This window comes from Rattus norvegicus, chromosome X, assembly GCF_036323735.1.
Source record: "Rattus norvegicus strain BN/NHsdMcwi chromosome X, GRCr8, whole genome shotgun sequence".
Taxonomy (NCBI): Eukaryota; Metazoa; Chordata; class Mammalia; order Rodentia; family Muridae; genus Rattus; species Rattus norvegicus.
The window spans coordinates 121098964-121118970 of NC_086039.1; the positions used below are offsets into that span (position 1 = coordinate 121098964).

Sequence of the window (20007 nt, forward strand, 5' to 3'; positions counted from 1 at the left end):
AGAGGCAGGCAGATTCTGAGTTCAAGGCCAGCCTGGTCTATAGTCCTAGATCTAGGACAGCCAGGGCTACACAGGGAAACCTTGTCTTGAAAACCAAAAACAAACAAAAGGAAACAAAAAAGCTGAGCATGGTGGCACATGCCACGTGTTATCTGACAGGTTATAAGGGAGGCAGTTTGGAACTGAGGATATAGCTCAGTTGGTAGAGTGCTTGCATAACAAAGGCCTGGGCTCCAGTGACCCCAGGGTTGCGAAAGACAGGCATGGTGGCCTGTACTTATAAGTCCCAACACTTTGAAGGTGAAGCAGAGGGTCAGAAGTCCAAGGTCATCATCAACTACATAGTGAATTCAAGGTCAGCCCCGGTTACAAGACACCCTATCTTAGATCATAATAAAAGTTTGCTTAAGGACAGGACGGACCACATTGATGGCTCAGCAGATAAAGGAAGGCTCCTCTAACCCTGAGTTCAATACTGGGATCTACATAGTAGAAGGAGAGCATGTAGTGTTACATTTGGTCTTCTGATTGCCACACGCACACCACAGCAAATACACACTACACACACACACACACACACACCCTTTAAAGAAGGATATAAATAAGGAAGTCAGCTGGATGGGTGAACAAGTAGAGGCACTAACAACCTCAATTAATTCCATGAGGTCATAAGAGAGAACTGACTCCCGAGAGTTCTCCGCTAACCCCCACAGTTGTGCTGTGGCACAAGTGCACTTGCATGCACACACGCATACACACAAACATGCACTGATGCATAAAAATTGGGAAAATAAAAAGAAAGTAAGGGAGGAAAGAAAGGAAGAAAGGAAGGAGTCCAGGTTGTGGATATAATTCAGTGTCAGCGTGCGGGAGCCCTGAGTTTGTTTTTCAGTACAGAAAAGAAAAATAAAGAAATAAAAGAGAGGAAGAGAATATTTAAGAAATTCCAGATCTTAAACAGAAGGGGTCGGACAAGGAACCAATGGCTTTAGAGACTGCAAGATAAGATGGGACCACGTCTAGAAGAACTGTTAGTGATAGCGAATGGCTTGGGCTTTTTGCCCCAGAATAGAGGTACTCAGGATGTGCTGTCTAAGGAGAGCGCCCATGCAGTATCTCGATGTGTGCCTGACACAAATGAGATGCTCTAAAGCAAATGAAAAAATAAAGTTAACGGGTAGAATTTTCTCTCTTTTTTTTAAATTAATGTAAATCTTTCCTCAACATTTGAGAGATGTCGTACTTATCAGCTAGCGAGCCACAAAACGAACAAATGAGTAGCAAATGAATGTTAGACAGACAATCCAAGTGCTGATCATGCTTAGTTCAACAGTTTATTTTTCCATGGACATCTGTGCTGGTGGCTATGATTTTTATATTGCATGCACATCATGTAGACATATTTTCCGTTCACAGAAGTGTCCTATAGAAAAGTCATTTTATTTCATGTGGTCTAATTTAAGATATTGATTATTTCATGGCATTCTAGAAAGGATATCATGATACCCAGATGCTGTGCTCCCTGAACCTGCTGGAGAAACGGTCCCTTCCCTGTGATGATGAGGAGCTTTGAGTTTGGAATGAGGAAGTGACAGGAGCCCATTTGCAATTTGAAAAGGTCACTCTGCCTTCAGCTAAGGGAAAAGGAATTTGGAGCAGAGACTGATTAAAGCAGTCAGTCCTCCCAAGTACAGTGACAGGTCTCAGGATGCTATTTGCTGTGCTTGTCCCATTCAAAAACTTATGTTGAAATATAGTCCCCTTTGTGAGATATTGAGAAGGTGTAAATGTAACCCTAGCATGCTGTTTAGAGGTGAGGCCTTGAGGAATTGATTAGGAATAGATGACATCATCAAGGTGAAGCCCTATGACCGTGAACTTTTTAAGAATGAAATAGAATTATAACATTGAATTTTTTAAATATTTATTTTTATGTATGTGTATGTATGTATCTGTGTGAGTGTATTCCATATTGTGCAGAAGTCCTCAGAGGCCATGGGAGTGTTGGATCCCCTGGAATTAGAGTTACAGACTGTTAAAGTTAAACATAGGAACAAAACTTAGGCTCCCAGCAAGAGCAACAAATATTCCTTACAGATAAGCCATCTCTCCCTCCTGATCATGAATGTCTGATCTTCCTGTTGCTACTTGAGTGCTGGGATTATGGGCAAGATCCAGCAGTGGGTGATACTTAATGTGCATTAGAAGGGGGGGGGATGCGGAAAGGCCAATAAACTGGGTACTAAGTTACAGTTAGAAGAAGTAAGATGCTCTAAAGCTAGGCATGGGGTGCAGACCTGTAATCCCAGTACTAGGGAGTGAAGGCAGGAAAATCAGGAGTTCAAGATCATCCTCGGGCTGGAGAGATGGCTCAGTGGTTAAGAGCACTGACTGCTCTTCCAGAGATCCTGAGTCCAAATCCCAGCAACCACATGGTGGCTCACAACCATCTGTAATGAGGTCTGATGCCTTCTTCTGGTGTGTCTGAAGACAGCTACATTGTATTTATAATCAATAAATACATCTTTAAGGGGCTGGAGATATAAATAAATAAATCTTTAAGAGGCTGGAGAGATAGCTTAGTGGTTAAGAGCACAGACTGCTCTTCCCGAGGTCCGGAGTTCAAATCCCAGCAACCACATGGTGGCTCACGACCATCTGTAATGAGGTCTGATGTGTCTGAAGACAGCAGTATACTTATATATAATAAATAAATCTAAAAAAGTATTAAAAAATAAGATCATTCTTAACTACACAGCAAGTTGAAGGCCAACCTTGGCTACATGAGACTTTGTCTAAAAACATAGTAAAAAAATTCTAAAAAGAAAAGAACTCCAGAGCTAGGAATGCATTTCAGTAACAGAGCTTTCTTCTAACATGCATTAGGCTCTGGATTAAATCCACAGCAACGCCTCCCGAAATCTCTGTTGTGTTATTATGCAGTGGTGTTTCTATAGATAATAATAATGTACCATACATCTCACAAAGATAAAGGAAATTATTTTGGAAGTTCTCACCATAATTGTATGATAAACAGTTGATATTTATCATTCAAAATGTGTGTGTTTACCTGAACTTACACAAATGCATACATGTATCAAAACATCAAGATACCCCATTAATATAGCTAGATCTTAGCTACCCTCAAAAGGCCAATATGTTAAACGCTCCACATATGCACTGTGGCATGTTCATCCCCACCCCCCGCCAGAATAAGTAAATACAAATTTAACATAAGTAAATAAATGAATGAACAAACAAAAGGGGGAAGTAGATGTTTTGGGTACCTTGAGAGTAGATGTCAGTGGAGAAAGAGTTAAAGACTGATGAAACTAGGTCTGGTAGTTTAGTATATAAGTCTGCATGGAAGAAGTAATGTTTGAATTGAGATCTGAAGTCTACAAGAAGAACAGCAAAAACATTCCAGGTAAAGCAAGCATATGTATAAGTCTTTGTTCAAGAACACAGAAAGATCCGGGGATGCTGCTGGGGCTCAGTGGTAGAGAGCTGATAGAAAGCTGATGTGGGTGAAGTCTCAGGGCCTGTAGTGGAGGAGACAGACAGCAAGATCGGGCAGGGCTCAAGGGCATTGCATTGTTTTAATCTTTAAAGTCTGGATCGGAACTAAGGGTAAGAATGCTTTTTTTAAAAAATTTTTTTTATTAACTTGAGTATTTCTTATTTACATTTCGAGTGTTATTCCCTTTCCCGGTTTCCGGGCAAAAATCCCCCTAATCCCTCCCCCTCCCCTTCTTTATGGGTGTTCCTCTCCCCATCCTCCCCCCATTGCCGCCCTCCCCCCAACAATCTAGTTCACTGGGGGTTCAGTCTTAGCAGGACCCAGGGCTTCCCCTTCCACTGGTGCTCTTACTAGGCTATTCATTGCTACCTATGAGGTCAGAGTCCAGGGTCAGCCCATGTATAGTCTTTAGGTAGTGGCTTAGTCCCTGGAAGCTCTGGTTGCTTGGCATTGTTGTACATATGGGGTCTCGAGCCCCTTCAAGCTCTTCCAGTTCTTTCTCTGATTCCTTCAACGGGGGTCCTATTCTCAGTTCAGTGGTTTGCTGCTGGCATTCGCCTCTGTATTTGCTGTATTCTGGCTGTGTCTCTCAGGAGCGATCTACATCCGGCTCCTGTCTGTCTGCACTTCTTTGCTTCATCCATCTTGTCTAATTGCGTGGCTGTATATGCATGGGCCACATGTGGGGCAGGCTCTGAAGGTGTTCCTTCTGTGTCTGTTTTAATCTTTGCCTCTCTATTCCCTGCCAAGGGTATTCTTGTTCCCCCTTTAAAGAAGGAGTGAAGCATTCACATTTTGATCATCCGTCTTGAGTTTCATTTGTTCTAGGCATCTAGGGTAATTCAAGCATTTGGGCTAATAGCCACTTATCAATGAGTGCATACCATGTGTGTTTTTCTGTGATTGGATTACCTCACTCAGGATGATATTTTCCAGTTCCAACCATTTGCCTGCGAATTTCATAAAGTCGTTGTTTTTGATAGCTGAGTAATATTCCATTGTGTAGATGTACCACATTTTCTGTATCCATTCCTCTGTTGAAGGGCATCTGGGTTCTTTCCAGCTTCTGGCTATTATAAATAAGGCTGCGATGAACATAGTGGAGCACGTGCCTTTTTTATATGTTGGGGCATCTTTTGGGTATATGCCCAAGAGAGGTATAGCTGGATCCTCAGGCAGTTCAATGTCCAATTTTCTGAGGAACCTCCAGACTGATTTCCAGAATGGTTGTACCAGTCTGCAATCCCACCAACAATGGAGGAGTGTTCCTCTTTCTCCGCATCCTCGCCAGCATCTGCTGTCACCTGAGTTTTTGATCTTAGCCATTCTCACTGGTGTGAGGTGAAATCTCAGGGTTGTTTTGATTTGCATTTCCCTTATGACTAAAGATGTTGAACATTTCTTTAGGTGTTTCTCAGCCATTTGGCATTCCTCAACTGTGAATTCTTTGTTTAGCTCTGAACCCCATTTTTTAATAGGGTTATTTGTCTCCCTGCGGTCTAACTTCTTGAGTTCTTTGTATATTTTGGATATAAGGCCTCTATGTAAGAATGCTTTCTAACTGTTCATGGAATACTGGGTCCAATCTCTACTACTGGAAAAACAAAAAACCAAACCATCTGTGAAAGCAATAGGAAGCTTACTAGCAGGAGGAGGGCTTAGGACACCAGTCATGTTTTGAACATCCTTGGCTTCAGGGTAGAGTGGACTAAAGGGAGAAGACTATACAGGAAGGCTATTGGGACAATCTAGCTGAGCAATCATGGAGGCTCAGGCAGAGTCATGGACATGCAGATGAGAGAAGACATTTGGGGGATATTTAGAAAGTAAATTGGGTGGTGGTGCCTCGAGCCGTGAATCAATCAGAGCACATCAAACGCAGAGGCAGGAGGATATCTGAGTTCAAGGCCAGCCTGGTCTACAGAGCCAGTTCTAGGATGGCTAGGGATACACATAGAGAAACCTTGTCTCAAAACCAAAGCAAAATAAACAAACAAGGGCTGGAGAGATGGCTCAGAGGTTAAGAGCACTGACTGTTCTTCAAGAGGTCCTGAGTTCAAATCCCAGCAACCACATGGTGGCTCACAACCATCTGTAATGAGATCTGATGTCCTCTTCTGGTGTGTCTGAAGACAGCTACATTGTATTTATAATCAATAAATAAATCTTTAAGGGGCTGGAGATATAAATAAATAAATCTTTAAGAGGCTGGAGAGATAGCTTAGTGGTTAAGAGCACTGACTGCTCTTCCAGAGGTCCTGAGTTCAATTCCCAGCAACCACATGGTGGCTCACAACCATCTGTAATGGGATCTGATGCCCTCTTCTGGTGTATCTGAAGACAGCTACAGTGTACTCATATACAATAAATGAATAAATCTTTAAAAAATAAATAAACAAACAAACAACAAAGGGCAAGTAAAATCAACCTAGATTTGGTGATGAGGAGGGTAAGGGAGACAAAGATGTCAACGTAGGGACTTTTGTGACACTTGAGGGGATAACATCGAGTAGGAAATTCCAGCTTACAGGGAGGGATATAAATTTGAAAATTATTGGTGTATATGTGGTATTTAAGTCCACATGAATGGATAAAATTACCTAGGGGGAGAATAGAGAAGGTTGAAGACTAATTTCTGGAAAATGCCAATACTTAGAAGCAGAAGCAGGGGCTGAAGATAAAGCTGGGCTGAGAGAATGCATTGCACGAAGGAGGCCCTGGGTTCTACATCCAGCACCACATAGAAAGTAAAGGAAATCGAAGTGGAAATAGCAGAACCTGAAAAGACAGAAACCGGAAGACAGTCAAGGTCATATGTCATCGGAACTCAAGTAGGAGAGCATTTCAAGACGTAATAATCAACAGAATTGAATGCTGTGAAAAATCCTGGGGTAGAGGTAGGACTGGGTTGTGGCTCAGCGCTTGCCTAGCATGAGAGTCCTTGGTTTCCACACCCAGAAACACACACGCACGCACGCACATGCACACACACACACACACACACACACACACACAAGCACGCACACATGCACACACAGGGGTGGGGGATGAGAGTGGGGTCAATGAAGATAAGAAGTATCCATAAAATAAAATCCCAGCTTCTTGGAGGTCCTTCAGATCAGCAATAGCTGTTTCAGAGATGGGATGGTAACCCCCAAACTACTTCAGCGTCTCGAAGAAAGACTAGGAAATGAACAAAGGGATTCAGTACATATAGTTGGCTGTGGAGGAAAGCAGAAGTATGTAGGGGTCAGAGTGTCTTTGAAGACACTGATAGGACAGAAGACGTGAGTCCATTTTAGTGTACTTGGGAAAGGTCCAGATGAGAGGCAGTGATTGACTGCATACAGTAGCGAACCAGTAAATATTTAATAGCCAGCTTTCCAAGAAACAAACAACGAGCCTACTCCACATCCCTTGCTGATTTCTGTGGTGTAAATACTCTCACCGTGACTGATTTCAAGGTATCAATATGATATCTTGAGCTTGGCAAGCAGGTGAACGCACACTGCACACAGCTGGCAGCAGAAAGGAGGACTGAGAGATTCAGTTACTGGCCAGTTGTGATGCTTCCTTTCCTGAATTCCGCATGCATGCCTTTTGCAGGCTTTCACGGTGAGACGCTTATCTTTCTCTTGTTTCCTCCTATAAGGCCTTTTCATGTGGATATTCATCCGAAGTCATTAATTTTGTTTATAGTTAATTCTGTGTAAAGAGATTGAAATGTTCATATGCCCAAATCTATCACCATTGCACTCAAAGGTTTTTTGCCTCTGGTGTTGGGCATGGTTTTTGGAAAACTAGTCAGTTGGTACTCTGCTTCGGTTGGTGTGTATTTGGCATTAAGTAAACTTTCTGAGACTGAGGGGTTTAAATTGCAAAGGTGAGGAACTGGCAGTGGGTCTTACTAAAATCACCAAGATGGTATTTTATGAGGTCTTACAAAAGCCAGCTAATTCCCCTGACTTCATCCTTGCAACTAAATATTTTGGGTTACCCCTCCCCACACCCCAGGATCTTATGTATCCCCAGCTGGCTCAGAACTCCCTATGTGGCTGAGGATAACCTTACACTTTTAGACTTCCTGCCTCTACCTCCCAAATGCTGAGATCACACAGGTGTGTGTGTCAAAATACCCCATTTATAATGTGCTGGGGCTGAACTCATGCAAACTAGATAAGCACTAAATCAAACGACCTATATCCCTAGCCCTCTGCTAAGTATTTCAAATAGGCAAGCGGCATCTCTAAGGAGCCTGCTTCCTTCCTTTCAAAGTTGAATCTACATTTCAATCACCTGGTCAGGTATTTTATCTACCCTAGCAGATAGAGTTTAAGTACCTTGAGTAAATAAGTGGCTGGTGTCCTGTTTTGTTTTGCCGGTCAACTTGGCATAACCTAGAGACACCTGGGAAAAAAGGAATCTCAACTAAAGAATTACCTGTGATGTGTTGTCATGATTGCTAACTGACATAGATGTCCAGCCCACTAGGGGTAGTACCACCCTTGGGAGGCAGCCCTGAGCCATTTGAGAAAACAGCTGGTCAGAAATCAGTGAGGGAGCCAGTGGTTTCTGGCATTTCTCTGTGGTTTCTGCTTCAGATCTTTCTTGAATTACTGTTCTAACTTCCTTTACTGATGGTTGTGTGACCCGGAAGTGTAAACTGAGGGAATCCCTTTTCTCCCTAAGTTGCTTTTAGTCATGGTGTTTATCACAGCGACAGGAAAGCAAACTAGAACACATAGCTTTATAGTTACCTGGCCAGGAAGGACCTCAAAGTAACTAGTCATGGTATATTGTTCTTGTTGGAAACAATTAAAAATTGTAGCCATTGACTTTGGCATACTTTTTGGGGGGACTTGACTGCTCGAGTCACGCATACTTTGTAAAGTATATCCCATAACCTTGGGGCATATTGATGCGTAGCTAATTGGTGAAGCTGCATAAGGAAGCCATGCCATTTAAAATGAGCTGTAATGCCAGGCACCAGCTGAGGGAAACTTGAGAGATACAGTTAGGATTCGGGGAGAGAGAGAGAGACAGAGACAGAGACAGAGACAGAGACAGAGACAGAGACAGAGAGACACACACAGAGAGAGACAGAGAGAGACACACACAGAGAGAGACAGAGAGAGAGATAGCTTATGTATATCCATTTATTTCATAAGGATTTAGAGAGCACTTTCTGTGAGCTGAGCAAATTACATGAAGGATCCAGACATGGATAGGGGAAGGGCATGGAAAGACAGTCTGGCTATTACAGTACAGAGAAGTTATAAAGAGACCATGCCCTTTGACCCTCAGGAATGAGTATCTTAAGTGAGACTCAGGCAATCCAGTGAGACTTTACTGATGTGATGATAGCTAAGTTGAGACTTCAATGACGGAAGCACCAGTAACCAGAAATAGGAAAATGCCAAATGAAAAAAAAAGTCACAGAGGTGGGTATGAGCTGTCATCCAACCCCGAGAGAGAGCATAAATGTGCGTGTGTGGAGGGCAGGGAGGGGTAGGTTTCTAAACTTAGAATCATTAGTTCCCATGGGCCAGGGACCTATCTTTGAACAGATCTCTAAAGTATGCAGATCCAAAAATACCTTGCTTCAAGTATACATGGAATCTGGCCCATTGTCTTAGTTAGGGTTTCTATTGCTGTGATAGAACACCATGACCAAAAAGCAAGTTGGGGAGAAGAGTGTCTATTTGGTTTCTACTTCCACACATAACTGTTCATCATTGAAGGCAGACAGGACAGGAAGTCAGGAACTTGAAGACAAGAGCTGATCATGGAGTCATGGAGAGGTGCTGCTTACTGGCTTGCTCCTCATGGCTTACTCAGCTGTTTTCTTATGGAACCCAGGGCCACCTGCCCAGGGGTGGCCCCACCTACAGTGGAATGACATCTCTCACATCAATCATCTATAAAAAAAATGCCCTACAGGCTTGCCTACACCAATCTTAATGGAGACATTTCCTCAGTTGAGGCTCTCCTCTCAGATGACTCTAGCACATTGTCAACTTGGCCTAAAGCTAGTCAGCACATCAGATAAGGTATAAATACCGACCATATTTTCATACCATATGCATCAGTCTGCCATCATGATGGGGACCTCATGTAGCCTTTGTTTGCTGCATGACATAGAGGCTCAACAGGTGCCATGCAGGTTACCTGAGGACACACTTCTTATTTCTGAACTTGGGGACTTGAAAGAGTCATTTTGTGACAAATTGGCAAAGAGCCAAAGCTGTTTCCTGGGCGTGATATGGGTTTTGCTACAAATGGCTTCCCAGCCTACCTCAATGTAGGCCCTGTTACAGTCTGTGCAAGTGAGAGCAGAAGTCAAGCTTTTCAACATTCATAATAGAATACTTACAAACCATCTCCTCTCCAGTTTCCCTAAGGGAATGCATCAGCCTTCAGGAGGGATAGCAGTAAAAATATTAGTTCTCAAATCCAATGTCAGAAATTATCGATTTAAATAAACTGCCATGGCATAAAGGGTAGGAAACGTGGGGGCAGATCTGTGAGGAAATTGGGGAAAGATGGATAAGTATTATTAAAATATACTACATGAGGGGTTGGGGATTTAGCTCAGTGGTAGAGCGCTTGCCTAGCAAGCGCAAGGCCCTGGGTTCGGTCCCCAGCTTCAAAAAAAAAAAGTTAAGGCTTAGGAACTCTACTGCCTCAAAGTATTATTTGAGGATGCCTGTGAAGTGTCCTATGCTTCTTAAAAAATATACTACATGAAATTTCCAAAGAACTAATGAAAATATATTTAAAAAATTAATTACCATAAGTTTGATCATAAATCCATACAAGATTCCTGAAGTTTTAGGAAAATTTGTTTACACAGACTACTTACATTTTTGCTATTGCAGATCATCTAATAAAAAACAGCACAGATAAATAAATACACATAGAATAAACTGTTGATATAAGATGGGTTATTACCTATTCAATAATGTGTATTGTAAGAACAACAATGCAAAAGCATTCCCCAAGAGTTTAATCAACTGTATGAAGTCAAAGGGCACATTTCCAGGCTTCCTGTTGGTCATTGATCAGTATTGATTGACCCAGTGATATGAATAGAACACTGGTATTTAACAAAATGAACTAGTCCAGTAGGAGCTATTTAGTCTAGCCCTATCTCACAATGATTCCACTGACTTTTTTTGTGATGAAGGTTTCAGTTTTGACCATTTTAGGAAAATGTGGGTACTGCTGGCCATGGTGGCACACACCTTTAATCCCAGCACTCAAGAAGCAGAGGCAGATTGATCTCTGTGAGTTCCAAGCCAGCCTGATCTACAGATGGAGTTCCAGGACAGTCAGGGGTATTACACAGAGAAACACTATCTCAGCGAACAAAACAAACAAACAAAATGGTGTGGGGTGCTGTAGAGATGGTTAAGCAGTTAAGGGCACTGGTTGCTATTACAGAGGACTCAAATGGAACTCCACAACTATTTATTACTGTAGTTGCAGGGGATACAACTCCCTTTTCTGGCTTCTGTGGCCACTGCACACATGTGTGGCACAGAAATACACAAAGGCAAAACACCCATCCACATAAAATAACTTTTAAAAAACAAAACAAAGAGCAAAGAGTAGTAAAAAGCTCCATAGCAGAGAGCTTGCCATAGATGCACACGGCTTAGGTTTGGTCCCAACACCCTACCATACCCACCCACACACAAAAGTTTACTTTGAGTTTGAAGCTGAAGTTAGTACTATATGTTTATAATCCCAGCAGAGGCAGCAGAGGCAGGAGGATTATTACAAACATGAGGCCATGCTGCTCGACATTGTGAGTTGTGAGCAAGCCAAGGCTACATAGCAAGACCTTGTCTCAATAAAACCAGAAAGGAGGGTGAAGTGAAGGGAGAAGAAGAAAGGGAGGGGAAAGGAAGATCTAATTCAGGAACATTATGATGACCCTCAACTTTGGTTAGAACTTGGCCATGAGGGCTGGAGAAATGATTCAGTAGTTAAGAACACTGGCTTCCAGAGGACTCGAGTTCAATTCCCAGAACTCACATTGCAGCTCACAACTGTCTAAGGAGCTCCAGTTCCACAGAATCCAACACCCAAAACAGACATACATGCAGGCAAACCACCAATCCACATGAAATAAAAATTTAAAAATTACACATGTGTGCGCTCATACGTGAGCACACACACACAAGGTTGGACATCTCATCTTCAGAAACTTAGACATATTCACTTGTAAAATTCTTTGCTGAGAGTAAGCAGGGATTAAACAGGGTCCCAGGAAGCTTAGGATAGCCTTCAACTTGCTATATGGTTGAGGCTGGTCTTGAACTCTTGATCCAACCTCTACCTTCCAAGTTTGCTTGTGTAGAATGTAAATTCTATCACAATAAGTAATTACATCACACGTCTGAAAATATCTGGGTTGAAGAAGTGACACAGCAGTTAAGAGCATTTGCCGTTCTTCCACCAGACCCAGGTTTGGCTCCCAGCACCCATGTTGGGTGGCTCACAACCATCTGTACCTCCAGGTCCAGGCGATTGGACACATTCTCTTTGGTCTCCTCAAACTCTGCATGCACATGGTGTAAAAACATATGCAAAAGCAAAACACTTATACACATAAAAACTAAAAATAATTAAATATTTTAAAAATGTCTCTGAGCCTCATCTGCCTGTCTCTTACTGTCTTAAACTCAGTTGGTTCTATACATCCTAACATGGCTACCACACGAGAGGCAGAACAATCAAATGTGCCAGACCTCTGCTAGGCATGGCACATCCTGAGCTTGACTCTGTCCCCGGCTTTAAGTCTTGTGAGTTCTTGGCTCTGCACATCTAGCCTAAAGTGGGAGAGACATTTTCCCTCCAGGCCTAAGCTCTCAGAACCCCATGATCTGAACCCTGTTTTGAACCCTTCCCACCCCCACTTGTGCACTCACGCAGGGAAGGGAATCCTCATGAAATCATGACTTTTTCCCACCAAATATGGCACAGCATTCTTCAAAATTTATGAATGCATTGGGCACAAGTCTGCTCTGCACTAGGAGAGGCGAGGTTCTCAATCACCATCTGCCTAATCCACGGGGCCAGTTGGAGTCTGCATTTCCTTGAACCAATCAACAGAGCTCTTGTTTGCCTCCTGTGGCTTCAAGTTCAGTGTGTTCATATGTATTATCACTTCCACCAGAAAGAACAATCTTGGAAAGCCTTGGAGGTCTACCAAGTTGGATTTGAGAACTCATTCCCCCAAAGTCCTTGGTTAGTGGCTGCAGCTCGGTATATCTTCAGATCTGGTATCCTTTAAGCAGCCTGGAAGCTGGTGGTAGCTAAGGCTTGAGAAAATGTATGCTCTTTGCTGCGTCCTCCATCTGTGGGAAAACGGACTTGCAAAGTTTATGGTATGAGGCAATGACAGCTAAACTCACCCAATTTCTTTTGGCTTTAAATTCAGTGTTTAAATCTTGCTCGCCGTTTGATGCATATACCCCACCAATAACAAGTGAACGCTAGAAATTGTAATGGCTTGTCTTTGAGCTGATCAAACCTATTCATCCATTCACCTATTCCTGTGGCTTGGCAGTTAAAAAAATTGGAATCTGAAGCCAGACCTCTTAGGTTTAAGCCTCACAGAGCCCCTTGCTAGCTATGAGACCTTAAGCAAAAACCTCATTTGCCATAGTTTGTTATCTCATAGAATTGAGATAAATGATAAGAAGAGAACCTATACATAAAACAGGGTTATATGGAAATTAAATACCTCCAAATCTGTAGGATACTCAGAAAAATACTGTCATATAATAAAAGCTATGTTAATCGCTTCCTGGTTTTTTTTTTCCTTTTCTCATTTTTTCAAATGGACTCTCAAGTATCCCAGGCTGGCTTCAGACTTGCAATGCAGCCAAAAATGACCTTGAATTTTACCATTTCCCTGCTTCCGTCTCCCAAATGCTGAGATTACAGGCATGTACTATCGTGCCCAGTTTGTGTGGTGCTGGGGAGTCAAACAAAGGGCTTTGCAAATGCTAGGTAAGAACTTAACCAACCAAGCTACTTCCCAGCCCCGCCGGTATATTTATTAAGTGAAATAGTGACTTACTCATACGCATTACCGGTTTATATCCCTATTAAGTTCATATGCTGAACCTCAATTCTTAATGTGTCAGTATTTGGAGTTGGGATGTTGGGGGAGGGGTTAGTTCATGTGGGTGGGGCCTTCCTCAATGGGACTAGTGCCCTTGCAAGAAGAAACTTGAATCCTGTGATCGGTAACCAGGAAAGAGATCAGCAACACAATTTCACTAGTAGCAATGGGCCAAAGAAGAGACAACAAGACAGTAAGGAAAATTCTTACGGCGAATGAAAACGTTGCACACTATACCACCAGGTAATGCATAGAAGGAAAGGTGTAGCTAAAAATACCCACATTAAAAAAGGAAAGAAAGTTCTCAAATCAATAACCTAAACTCCCACCCCAGGAAACAAATGCAAGGTCAAATAAAACCCGGAGGAGAGGCTGGAAGGACCGTTCTGAGGTTAAGAGCACATACTGCTCTAATTGAGGATCCATGTCAGATGATTCACAGTCACCTGCACCTCTAGCTCCAGAGGATCCTCTTCCTGGCCTCATCCATGGACACCAGGCTCAAGTATACATGTCCCTACCAAAACACACACAAATACACATCATGAAGAACAAAATAATGGGAGGTTGGAAAGGTGGCTCTTCAGTTAAGCACACTGGTTGCTCTTACAGAAGACCTGAGTTTATTTCCCAGCATCCACAGAGATACCCACCCAGAACTATCTGTTCTCAGAGATCCATCACTGTTTCTGACCTCCTCAGATACCATGTACACACATGGTGTACAAACATGCACACAGTTGCAACCCTCATACACACACACACACACACACACACACTCACAGAGAGAGAGACATATATGATAACAAATATTTTCAAAAATAATAAAGCAATAATTTTTAAAACCCCATAACACCAATGGAAAGAATAAGAGACTAGAGCAGATAGGAAAAAAGCAGAAAAGCAACAGAGAGAACTGACAAAGCCAGCGGTTGATTCTTTGGAAAAAATCAAGTTGACAAAGATTTTTTTAAGCTGAGAAAGGAAAAGAAAAGAAAAGGCATTCAAATTACTAAAACCATAAGTGAAAAAGGAGCCAGTCTGACCAATTTTCACAGAAATGAAAAGGACTATATGTAAATGCCACAAATAACTATATATAAACAATTGAATGTTGACAGCCCTGATGAAATAATTTAAAAAATTCCTATAAATGACCAAATAGAAGGCATTTACTCTAGGAAGAAATAGGGGCTTGAAAGAGATGGGCATAAATGAAGCTTTGCAGTCAGTATTAATGAATCACCATTCATTCATTTGAAGATGTTTTATGAGTTGCTTTATTTGAGATGTTTCAAGTAGTCCTGGATGGCCTCAAACTGTCTTTATAACCCAAGGATAACCTTGAACTTCTGTCATTCCTGCGTTAACTTCCCCATACCTAGCGTTACAAACTTGGGCCACCATTCCCAGCTCATGAGGGTAGGGCCTTCCTAAATGGAACTACTTTTATTCTGTGCTGGGAATCCAATAAAGGGCCTGCCTCATGCCAGGCAAGCACTGTGCCAACAGAGCCACACTCTAGGCCTTGATTTTCATGTATAAATCTTGAGTTTATTTTGGTGTATGTGCTGTGTAAGTGTGTCCATGTGAGTACAGTGAGTATGGAAGCCGGAAGTCACTGTTGGCTGTCTTCCTTCGATTATTCGATAGAATAATAATCTATTCTTTTTTTAGACAGGGTCTCTCGCTGGACCTGAAACTCATCCATTTGTCTAGGTTGCTTGTAGCATGAGCTTTGGGGACCTGCTTCTCTCTGCCTCTCACTACCCCAACCTCCCTGAGTGCTGGAGTTACAAATGCACAATACCACCACCATCCCAGATTTTTATGTGGCTGCCAGGCATCAGAATTCAAGACCTCCTGATTGTGTGGCAGGGCCCTCCATCAACTAAGCCATCCCCCCAAACCTCTCACGTTTCTCTCGTTAAATGCATCTTTCATGATTTTTGTATTGAGGCTTAAAGTTGTTTAAAAATCAACAATATCCAGACCAAGCTATAGATTTCAAACAATCTATAGCAAAATCAAAGCTACCTTTATTTCTGGATGTTGGAAAGCTGATCTTAAAAATCATATGTCAATTTAAGGGACCCAGAATAGTCAAAATAAGTTTGGAAATGGGGACCAAAAGAGCAAAATAGTGAAGGAGTACTTGACAAGCAAATGTAAGATCCTAGATTCCATTCCCAGAAGTGCGGAACATCAAAAGGAAAGGAAAATGTTAAGCAAGTGTGGTTAAGAAGCCTGTCATCCTAGTATTAGAGAGGGTGAGAAAGGCTAAATGGGAGGGTGAGGGCTGCAGTAAGTCCGAAGCCAGCCTGGGCTGCATAGTTATATATCAAGTCAACCAGAGCTAGATAGAAAAACCAAGTCTCAAACAATTTAAAAGAAGAAAATTTTATCATGTCCAAGGTGGGTTTGAGGTAACTTGAACTACACAGAGATGCTGTCATAAACACACACAGGGGCGGGGGAGATAGAGACAGACACAGATAGACAAAGAAAGACAAAGAGACAGATAAGAGAGAAGAGAGACAGACTCATCGCAGAGAGTAATCAAGACAGTGAGGAGCTAGAAAGAGTGCTGAGTGGTTAAGCATTAAAATTCTAGATCCTAAGAAACCTGTGCAAAGTCTGGGTGGGGGCGTGGCATCCAGTCTGCAATTTCAGTTTTAGAGGGTGCAGAGAGAGTCACCAGTGCAAGGTGACTAGCAGAAGTAGCCATATGTGTGGGCTCTGGGATTGACTGAGAGATCCTGCCCTAGTGAATTATGTGGAAAAGCATCGAGGATAATTCCTGACATCAACCTTGGGCTGTCACATGCACACACATACATACCTACACACATGCAAATAACACACACACACACACACACACACACACACACACACACACACACACACACACTCCAGACACCAAAAAATGGGAAAAAGACAGAAAGGTCCTAGCTTAAAAATAGACATAAAGATCAATTGAATAGATTTGAGTACAGAAATAAACCCTCTGGTTTATAGTCAATTGATTTTCAGCAAGAGTGTTGTCCCGTACATTCAGGTTGCTATTGACAAAATATCATATACCAGGCAGCTTATAAACAACAGAAATTTATTTTTCTTAGTTCAGAGGCTGGGGAAGCCACAATCAAGGTGCAGACAAGGTCTCTCTGGCTCATAGAAGGCGCCTTTTTACTACGTATTTACATTAAATGTGATGGCTGGACTGGAGAGATGGTTCAGTAGTTAGGAGCACTAACTGCTCTTCCAGAGGTCCTGAGTTCAATTCCCAGCAACCATATGGTGGCTCACAACCATCTGTAATGAGGTCTGATGCCCTCTTCTGGTGTGTTTGAGGACAGCTACAGCGTACTTACATGTAATAAATAAATAAATCTTTTTTAAAAAGTGATTGCTACTATACCTGAGTAAAAGTGATTTGTTTTGTTGTTTTTGTTATTTTCTTTTACATTTTCACCAGTTCTACATGCACCTTTAAATATTTTTATTTTTGAGTTTATAATTGTAAAATTCTCTTTATAATTTATAATAGTAAATTTCTCCTTCCCCTCTTCCCTCCAAAGCCTCTCGCACCCTTCCCCACTCTCCTTCACATCTATAACCTTTTCTCATTGTGTGTGTGTGTGTGTGTGTGTGTGTGTGTGTGTGTGTGTGTATTCATAACTATAACCTGCTCAGCCCATGTGTTACTTGTATGTTTTCAGTGCTGGCTGTTTGGTACCAGATGATCAATCGGTGTGCTCTTCTCTGGGGAAGACCACCTTGCCTGCTTCTTTGCGTAGTGCTTGGGCCTTGTGAACTTTTCCCCGTCCAGTTCCCCATGTTCTTTGGTGTTTGTTATTCTTGTTTAGCTCTCGTTTGATCTTGTTGATAAGACTTTATGGGTGTAACTTCTGTTGTTACCAGAAGATACACCAGCACAGCAAACTTCCTGAAAACTCCCTGATCCTCTGGTTCTCGCCTTCTGTCTGGTGTCTTCATCTATAATGTTGTAGACATTAGCTGTGGGAGTTGTTTTGTAACTGTATCTACTGGGACTGGGCTCCATGACTCTGGGTTTTGATTGGTTGTGGTCTTCTGTACTGGTCTCTGTGTCAAAGAGAAGTTTCCTTGTCGAAGGCTCTAAAGACAAATATCCATAGATTGTTATGATGTCTATGAACCACACCAATGGCCAGTATGGCACCATACCCTTAAGGGGGGAATTAATGGCTCACATACTCTGGTGTTAACCGACTGCTCTCTAAATGGACCTAAAACCCATTCAACAACAGGGATACCATGAGTGTTACTGGAAAACTAGCTAACCAATCAGTGAAGCCCCAGGATGCTGGAGAAAAGTTTATGACTACTATTTACGAATCCAGCATAATGCCTGACAACGATCTTTCCCTTTTTAGTTTTCTATTTGAGACACAGTTTCACGTGTCCCCAGCTATCCTGTAACTCAGTACATAGCTGAGGATGGCCTTGAACTCTTGATCCTCATGCCTCAAACTCTGGAGTGCTGAATTTATAATTGTGCACCACTACAATTGCTCTCTGTAGTGCTAGGGAACAAACCCAGGACTTTATTCATGCCAAAGAAATATTCTAGCAACTGAGCTATGTCTCCAAACCCCCTCTCTTCCTTTTTATCAATAAAATAATGTTTAATATTGTTAACATATAAATACGTTTAATCTCATCAGGTTTTTAAAATTGTATGTTCTAATGGATCCCAAGCAAGAAATTGAAAAGACAACTTAAAGCATGGAACACTTTTTGCAAAGTATATATCTGATGACATTTAGAATCAAAATTTATAAAGAATTAGCACAAATACATAAACTGAGTAACCAGTTTTAAAGCAAAAAATGTGAATAGACAAGATGATAAGCATACAGACACTAGAAAAAGATGCCCAGTATCATTAGCCACCATACCACACACCCTCAGAGAGAGAGAGAGAGAGACAGAGAGAGAGACAGAGACAGAGACAGAGACAGAGAGACAGAGACAGACAGAGACAGAGAGACTATGAAAATACAATGACTACTTGAGAAGAGGAAGGTGACCAGCAGGAAAGGTGGGGACAAGAAATGGTTGGGAGGGACTAAATGAGCAAAGCAATTGATACACATGTGTGAAAATATAACCCATTAGTATGTACAGCACATATATACTATTCAGAATACCATATATCCATACAAGAAAATGTTTGTACATGAGTGCTCCTGGTAGCATTAGTCATAATAGCTAGGATGGAAATAAATGCATTCCATCAACGGATGGATGGTTTTAATAAAATGTACTATGTCCATATAGTATAGTATGTTATGCAACAATCCATGCATGAAGTTCTAATATACACCACAACATGGGCGAAGCTTGAACACACACTAAATGAAGAAACGGAAAAAGTAATAAAGAGGAACCCACACACTGCATGATTCTAATTTTGTGAAATGCCTAGAATAGAGAATTGTACAGAGATAGACAGTGGATTCGTAAGCAGCAATTACAAATTAGTAGTAGTAATTAGTAATTATAGCCAGGAGCTGGAGGGCAGGAAGGGAGTGAGGAGTGATTGCTGGTGGGTGCGGGGTTTCTTTTAGAAATGATGAATATGTTCTAAAAATAGGTGATTGTGAAAGCCACACACACAGCTAAATACAAAAAGCCGCCGAGTTGTGCATTTTAACTTTCATTTTACTTTATGTGTACGAATGTTTTGCCTGTGTATATGTCTGTGCATCATGTGTGTGCCCGGTGCCCTCAAAGGCCAGAGTCGGGCATCAGATTCCCTGGAACTGGTATTACAGAAGGTTGTGAACCACCATGTGGGTACTGGAAGTTGAATGTGGGTCCCTACAAGAGCAGCCCGGGCTCTTGAGTGCTGAGCCATCTCTCCAGCCCTGAGTTGTACATTGTAAAAGAGCCGATTGTGTGGCATAGAAATGATGTCTTAATCAAGTTGCTATATTACAAAGGTCCATGGAGGGAAGACAGAAGAGGGAACATTGATTGGCCTGAACAGAAAGAAGGGAGCCTAACCCAGGACTGAATCACTAGCTAGACAGACAGAACAGACATGTCAAAACTTGCTGACAATTTTTTCGCAGTGGGGGTGGGTGGGTAGGGATTATGGTGAGAGAATGTCTTACTATATTAATCCTGTCTGGTCTTGAACTTATGATCTTCCTTCTTCAGCCTCTCAAATACTGGGAGCATGGGTACATGCCTTTACATCCAACCAAAAATTAATTGGGCTTTGTTTTTTGTTTGGCATTTAAAAGTTTTATTTCATCTGGGCCTGGAGAGATTTAGAGGACCCAGGTTTGATTCCCAC

At 42.0% G+C, this 20007-nt stretch overlaps 1 protein-coding gene across 2 annotated transcripts in view; it reads right to left on the minus strand.

Annotated features, from left to right (window-relative positions):
* Septin6 (septin 6) overlaps positions 1–20007 on the minus strand; it is a 138727-nt gene that overhangs the window by 80013 nt on the left and 38707 nt on the right. The gene's annotated exons all lie outside the window — the stretch shown is intronic.